This window comes from Amphiprion ocellaris, chromosome 12 (assembly GCF_022539595.1).
Source record: "Amphiprion ocellaris isolate individual 3 ecotype Okinawa chromosome 12, ASM2253959v1, whole genome shotgun sequence".
Classification (NCBI taxonomy): Eukaryota; Metazoa; Chordata; class Actinopteri; family Pomacentridae; genus Amphiprion; species Amphiprion ocellaris.
In genome coordinates, this window is record NC_072777.1 from 7,033,299 (window position 1) to 7,041,690 (window position 8,392).

The following is an 8,392-nucleotide window of genomic DNA, read 5'->3' on the forward strand; positions in this document are numbered from 1 at the left end:
TTGGCCTGTGTGTCAACCCCTGTGGGGATTTCTTAATAAGCCGTGGGAGCAAAGTGAATGGTGAGGACTCTCATTTTCCTGTGTTACTGCTTGGTTTGATCTAACTTCTATCAGAGTCCTAATTTACTCAAGAATGAAATTTTCATTATTTCCCTCTTCCCATGCAGCCCTCTAAAATACTCAACAAACCGTAAGCTAAATTCTAGCGTTAAAAGAAGCTGGAGTCTCTTCATACTGGTTCTGATTGTCACAATAGAGCTGAGCATGCATGCTTCCAAACAATCACTGACAGCCGGCCCTTTCTACATCTTCTGTCATTCTTTATTGATCACCTGTTATGTCTTTTGTCGTTCTTGACTGATGACGTTTCCCCTGATAGGAAGGGCATCCAGACAGAGCAGCACCTTGCAAAGCCATGGAGGCAGTGACTTGTTGAAGAAACAGAAGTGATTTAGGGTTCGGTGGTTGTAAAAGATGATTAAAATGACCGTCACAGGAAACCTTGACGTAGAGTGTCAATGCATTTCTGTCAGAACTTGCTTTATAAAGACACTGAACACTTGCAACTTTAAAATACATGACTCCAAGGAAAATAAATTGTCAAAATAAGCATATTCTTTGATTTAGTTACATAATATGCAAAAGAAAAAAGCAAGAGAGGATATTTATTATGTTTAATACACACAGTAAGACAGTGCAAAAAAGAAGTCCATCAAAAAGACCCTGAACTCTTGCTGCTTTATAATTTGTAATTCTGCTAATGTGCTGCAAATGGTGGCCAAAGAACTGGAGAAATTATCTTTACCTCCTTGGCTACTTTTGTGTACAGTTGGCAAGCATTGTTCATTTCAAGGCATTTGGAGATTTTTGACCAGCCTGGCAAAATTTCCTAATGTCTCATGTCAGTTAGCGACTTACAAGGTGTCAGTGTGCTTCAAATTAAAAGTTCGATGTCAGATAAAAAGGCGGCTCTGCATTACAACAGCTTTCCAAAATGTATGATCTAGTAATTCACATTTCAGTGGTTTATGTTGACGTTGATGAACCTCTTTTGCTTTAATAATCAGTGCGGCCATTTGACCAGCGGCTTCTCTGCAGGCAGACCAGACTGAGCTTCATTCCTCTTCACTTAGTTTGCATGTTGGTGAAAACTATTTCATATATTCAGTTAGAAGTAGGAAGGAATGGTGTCATCCGCAGTTAAAGGATAAGGATTTTTTATGATAAGCAAATCCGTCCATCATCTTGACACCCCTTAATCCTTAGTAGGGATTAGAGACAAACAATCACACTCACATTCACACCTACGGACAGTTTATTGTTACCAATTAACCTCTGCATGTTTTTGGGAGTAAGCCGGAGTACCTGGAGAAAACCCACGCATGCACAGGGAGAACATACAAATTCCATGCAGAAAGATCCCAGACCCAGTCCCTGACACGAACCGGGGATCTTCTAGTTGCAAGGCAACAGTGCTAACCACCAATCCACTGTGCAGCCCCCATGAAAAAACATTTTTAAATGGCTTTAGTCATTTCCTAACTCTGCTGGTCATTGTTTTCTAGGAAACTTGAGGAGATTTATCAGGGACTATTTTTGAGTGGTGTACTTTACTGACACTGCAGGACTATTCATGCATTACATGTACGTTTTAAATAGTTTTTGGACAACTATGCCTCAGGGCAACAGTCAGTATTGGTTTAGATCTTGTGTTTTTCTTTTTTTTTTTTGTCTTTGAATACGAGTTTGGTCTAAAGACTTTGGTTGTTGTGGCAAAACATTACCTTCAATAAATAGAATTCTTTTGCTTGTCTCTTGTGCCATTGGGACATAACAATCTTCTCAAGTTTTTTGCTCTCTAATGAGCTAATCTTACGTTTGAATGAATGTTTAAATCATACCAAATACAGTCAGGTGGCTTCAGCCTCACTCATCAGACCGCATGGCTCATAAGTGTCGACAGCAGGAGAGCAGAATTTGAATGTAATTCAAGTAGTCTTTGTGACATTTTGAAAGATCATGTGTCAAACTGTCAGAGAACATTAAAAGACGCCATAGGGTCTTTTATTTCTGTCAAATGTCATTTAAGCCGTTTCATTTCAGCCGTTGACCGAGTCGTTAGGTCTTTCTCTTGTGGTGGTATTGAGCTGGTGCAGTCTTTAAAACTTTGGTTCAACTCTCTTTAGGCTTTATTTGAAGAGAAAATGTGTAGAGCGCTCAATTACCTGTATACCAGGACAAAGGAATGTTCTATTTGTGCACAAGACTGTGAAAGCATTGAGTTTCTCCCATCCATCACTCTCTTCCTGTGTAGTGTAGATCCTATGTGGCTGTACAGATACACTCACTTTTGTCAGTCTGCATTGTGTGCACTCCTTTCTACATCCTGCTGATGTGCATCATTCAGTAGCGTCCTGCGAATCGCATTATTTCTTTTCCCAGGATAGTGAAGGCATGACCTGCCCCCAGTGACATCTCCGCCATCTAAAACCACTATTCTGCCATAAATTCTTCTTTTATGAAGCTTCTGCATTTTAGGTTTTGGTTTACGTCATCAGAAAGGTGATAATTCTACTTTATTTTTAAATGTTGGGACGACAGTTGATAAAAAATGTTGTAGTTATTATTTCACCTCATTAAAATACATGAGGGTAGCAAAATATAAGGAAGTTGTTTTTCTTTTTTTTATAGAAATGCAGACTGGTTCACCACCTCATGTTGCACTAGAGTGCAGTTTTTGTTCCTAATGAAGTGCTCCAGTCCAAGAAACAATTTCATTCAATATCCTATGTTCGTATATATTCATTCGGGTTTCCTTCAGGATGATGTGTTTCCCATTAATGTGTCTTTTGTGTCTGTAGGGTCATACTAACTTTATACGCTCCAACTCTGCTGTAGCCATTCACAGAAACTTGGAGTCCTAGTAAATGGCACATAGAGAAGTACAAAAATGTGAACTCTGCAACTTTCCAGAGACCTGAATCAGTTTAAATGTTTTCAGTCTGGCTTAACATGCATCTTGCTAGCTGCATTATTCTGCACTGCTCTCGAGGCCCCGCCCCTCACATGTTTTGTGGGAGGGGCTTGTTTCCAACTTTGCTTTTACGTGACATCACAGGCTCCACAATGAATACTTCATACGCTACTTCATCATAATATTGCACCTTAAACTTCAACCATCACAGTCTGCAACGTAAAATGACCTGTCATGTGTCTTATTTATACTCATTCACCAATTCCACGGTGGCAACACCAGAATCAGCAGGATGGAGGAGCTTCTGGATGCTGAGATGCAGGGAAACTTGACGAGGTTGACTTTCTGAAGGAGCAAGTCAGATCCTGAGACCCAAGAATGTTATGAACAGCTGTTAAATGACGAAGAGGAAGAGCAGGGGGAGAGCAGGCCTGGATATCTGAATACAGAGCTCTGGAGGAGAAACTCAGAAAGAAGGTTGCTGGAAGAAGATGACATATGAGAGGCAAGAAAGAAATGGAGGCGAGTAAGGAGCTGCTTATACAGAAGAAAAAGTAGAGACTCTTCAGGGGCTTTAAGGACACGAGTGAAAATGAAAAAAGAAGCGTGGTGTCGATGGAAAGACGGAGGATGCTGCTGATTCTAACAGCATCTCCCTCACACCTTCACTTCTCACCCTTTCTCCCTCCTTCATCCTCAGATTTCCCCCACCACCCTAAGTCACCCTTCTATCCTTCCCTCACCCCCAATCAGCAATCAAGAAATCCAATCAACATAAATAAACATAATCAATCACATTCCTAAATGATTCTTAAAATAAGCTGTATTAATATTATTTCATGTGCTGCAGTTTGTAAATAATCCACGGTGACTTTGGATACAATAAGAGTCTTAAGCATCTTCAAGTTGAATTTTTGACAATTCTTCGCTTTTGCGAAGCTTCACACACTGAAATATGAGACTTTTTTACAGCTAGTAATGTTGAGTTTACATCAAATAATGATTTGTTTCAGTAATTTGGTGCGATAGCCGCACTTAGAATAAAGTTCATTTGTAGATAACTATTCATCAGATCACTCTTTGAAGGATCCCCAAGATAGACAGACTTTCTTTACAAACAATTACAGCCATGCTAGGAGCCTCCCAAAGCTCTGAACAAACCAGAACACTAAACTGTCTGATCAACACAAACTCTGCTTTTCTCCCAAGTGGTTCGCCTCATTAATACACCGTCCACGCAAACCAGCGAAGAAATTGAGTTTATTTTACTAATTTGTATCATGCAAGGGTTTCATCTAATAGCTGTTTTATACCAGATATACTTTATTATTATTCCACTCATACTGCAGTTTGCTGATAATAGATAGTAAATGTACAGTAGATATTTTAAATACTTAATACATTTTTCTGTTTGCAATAATCATTAAATCAGATCCTGTAGAAGTTAATTTTCTAGTCTTCTGCACATCTAGATCCTCCAACTCCTTCATTTTCCTGCAGTTTGAAACAGGGACCTTCTACAAAGCTCCCTTAATCACTCTGTTTGAATTACTAATGAATTAGGAAATCTCTGCCAGACTGATTCTTCCTTACAGATTTAAATTACTTGTAACTTTGCTGCAAAGTGACTCAGATGCAACATAAGCCTGTTTGCTTTTCCTTGTGATAGTAAATGTGCGAGCTTGTCACTGGTTTTTGTTCAGGAAGCAGCCAAACATTACAGATGTGAGGACAGACTTCCATTTCATACCTGCTTCCTGAACAGTGCTGCTTTAGTTGCTCTGTTGGTAGCGACACTGTTAGGATCCAGATAATGAGAATTAATGAGGAGGACTTGAATTATCCCCGCAGGGAACTTGCATGTTTATTATGGCTTTCAGTCACTGCTACAGATAATAATGAGAGTGAAAATTGGATCTCTGAGCAGGAGCAGGCTGCTGTTATTTATTATAATCGTCAATTGATCAGTTGTTTTGCCTATAAAATGTCCTAAAATCTGAAATCACTGTTTTTTTCCAGAGCCCAAAACTAAAGGTTCAGAAACAGTGAAATAAAAGAGAAAAGCAGTAAATCCTCATTTTGGATAACTTAAGCCGGAGATAGTTTTTCATATTTACTTGACTGATTATCAAAATACCCTAACTGGTTAATTTAACATTTAGTTTCGACACTAAACTGAACTGAGAATCCAAAACATTAGCGACACGTGTGTCTTACAGCATCAGTGGCTCAAAAGTTGAAGGTTCTCCTGTGCTATTTCTCAGTAATACGTCACTCATGTGCAGGAGTTTTTTCCAAAAAAGTATTTAAAAACGTAGATAATCATATAATTACATTTATTTAGATTTTCTGGTATTAATTAAGAAAAAAGTACACAATTTCAATTATACTGCCATACTGTTTAGCAACAATTGAATGTCTGAGTGGTTATGTAACATTGTTTGTCTTTTTGTGCTCATGTGAAGTTATTTCTGCACACAGCTCGGCTCTAAACTTCCATTATAGCATTAAAAGTACTAAAGGGACTGCTGTAGATGAACAGTTAATCCAGTTAAATGTAAAATCACCAATTCAAACTATATACTAACATATATACACTACCATTCAAGAGTTTGGGGTCACCCAGAATATTTCATGTTTTCCATGAAAACTCACACTTTTATTCATGTGCTAACATAATTACACAAGGGTTTTCTAATCACCAATGAGCCTTTCAACACCATTAGCTAACACAATGTAGCATTAGAACACAGGAGTGATGGTTGCTGGAAATGTTCCTCTGTACCTCTATGGAGATATTCCATTAAAAATCAGCCGTTTCCAGCTACAATAGTCATTTACCACATTAACAATGTCTAGACTGGATTTCTGATTCATTTAATGCTATCTTCATTGAAAAAAGACTGCTTTTCTTTCAAAAATAAGGACATTTCTAAGTGACCCCAATCTTTTGAATGGTAGTGTATATTTAACAGTAATTTAACAAGGAGAAGAATAAAGATTAAAAGAGAAAGTGGCAAATTCGGTTTCTTTGTTTTATGAGTCAGGATATTCAAGCCATGACTAATGCTCTGAACCTCAAAACCTGCTAGTGGGTTTGAAAGACATCCTGTCTTCAAAAAATCTGCAAAATTAGACCATTTATAAGAGCCCAAAAGTGCAAAAACATGAAGAATTGTGTAAATTTCAACTTTCCAAAGGTCTTCGGATTAGTCTTCTGTGACGTGCTGTTCCATCCGAAAACTTAGCAAAATCTAACCTTTAAATCATATCATTCTATGTGTCGAATTTAAATATTTACAAAAAATAAACAGTTTGATTCTGATCCTGTGAAGAAAATAAAATTTCTGCGCTCCTTACGAAACCAACAAAACATCAGTGACTAAGGTGTGAACAACAGCCACACTGTCACAGAGACTTTTTTTGGCTGAACTGCAGGAAGTGTTGGTTCAAAAACAGTTCACAGAGGAGCTGTCAGCAAGTTGTTGGAAGACACATTCAGCATGATGAAATATCTTCCAAAGGTTCATGTGCAGAGCAGTGGGAAGATGTTTAGTTTCTAGAGGTTGTAAAAATGTGAATAGTGTCATTTTTATACTACATACAGCCATCGTTTTTCCTTTAGGGGGTTGGAACAATGTTGTACATGTTAATTCTTGTTTTTGTGTTTGTTTTTATTTTGTGAAATCAATAACCGAGTAAATGCAACTTCTTTTTTATTTTTTATAATGATTTATTGCATTGTCGTTTTGTCGTCCCATGGTTGTTCTGTTTCCATAGAGGTGCAGGTCTTTATATTGCAGTAAATATGAGCTCGCAGTGAGCAAAAAACAGAAACTGCTTGGGGTTAAACACAATACTGACATTTTTTTATTTTGTCTTTTTTCCCTATTTCACAATATTACCTTTTTAATTTTATCAATCTTGAGTAAAATTTTCACAGATGTGATAAAAATCCCAGGATTCTGCAGGTGTTTTTCCAGAGAAATAGATGCAGACTTGGCAAGAGTTTGTGGTAAATCTGGGAATGCTGCATCTAGTACTTAACTTTAAGCAGCACGTGGCGACATAAAGCTGGACAGAGAACATGGTAACAGTAGAAATACTCTGTAACTGTGCAGTGTGTTGCAGCAGCGAGACATTAAATAAACTGTAAAAACGAAAGAAAAAAACAGCATGCATCAAAATTACACAGCTTGTAGGTATTGATTGGGAGCATTGACGTCTTAATCTCACATCTTCAGGTGAGACATACGACGTGGCCTTTCCCCCCCGCAGTGACCAAGGTCAGCAGTAACACAGATAGACTGAGTCAGCAGAGGATGAATGCTTCGTCTCTGGCTGCTCATTTCACCTTTATTTTCTCACATAGGATGTTGCTGAGCAGGCAGCCTCACACCCACAAACACAGTCCCAGTCCTCCACTGGACTCTGAAGCAGCTCCACTAATTCACCTTCACATTAAACAGCTTTATTAGGTGTGCTGGGATGCTCAGTCTACACTGACCACTCAGAGAGGATGCTGGGGCTTTGTAAGCACATAGCCTACATTTTGCTGCCTAGTTAGTTAGCTTCATTATTTGATAAGATTGTTACTTTTGTGAATGCCTGCAAATGCTCATCTATCTATTTCATGATGTTAAAGCAATGTCATGTCTTATTTCAGATTAACCATAATGGAATGCCGTGACTGGAGTTTATGCTTCTTATGTCAGTCTGCCCTCCAGATTGAAAAACGTGTAATTTTATAACTCTGTTTTGTATTTGCTGCTACCTATCTTGGCCAGGACTCCCTTTCAAAAGAGGTTCTTTATCTTAAAACAGGATTTCTCCTGGTTAGATAAAGGTTTAAAAAAAAAAAAAACAAAACACATTAGATCCCTCTTCATCATTTAAACTGAGAAACAGTCCTCAAAGATTGCAATCATGTTACAAAAAAGCAGTAGATAACATGCAGGAGTTTAAGATATTAGCTGATCTACCTGAGTTTATAGTAGACATGAGTCAGGATGTAGTGCTCGTGGTGGGCATGAGCTGCTGACATCTACTATAATTTGACAACTTCTAACATTCCTTCTGTCCTCAGCGACTGTGTCAAAATTTGTGCGAACGGCAAGCTTTAATCTTCCCAGCTACAGCATGAAATTTTATTGATTTACGCTAAAGTAAATTATATGGAATTTATTTTCATGCAAGAGTTTGTCATGAGTCAGGTTTGATTACCTCCAGCCAGTAACATCGCAATAAGCACTGCACTGAAGCCATTTTCCTGCTATGTAATGTTGACTTAATGGTTATTGTCAACTCAGTTACCAGTGGGGAAAAGTAACTAAGTACTTGGGCTGTAACTGACTCAGAATTTAGTCAGAGTCAGACTCAAATTGGGCAGACTTTTTCACCTCTTTGTGATGGAGAGAT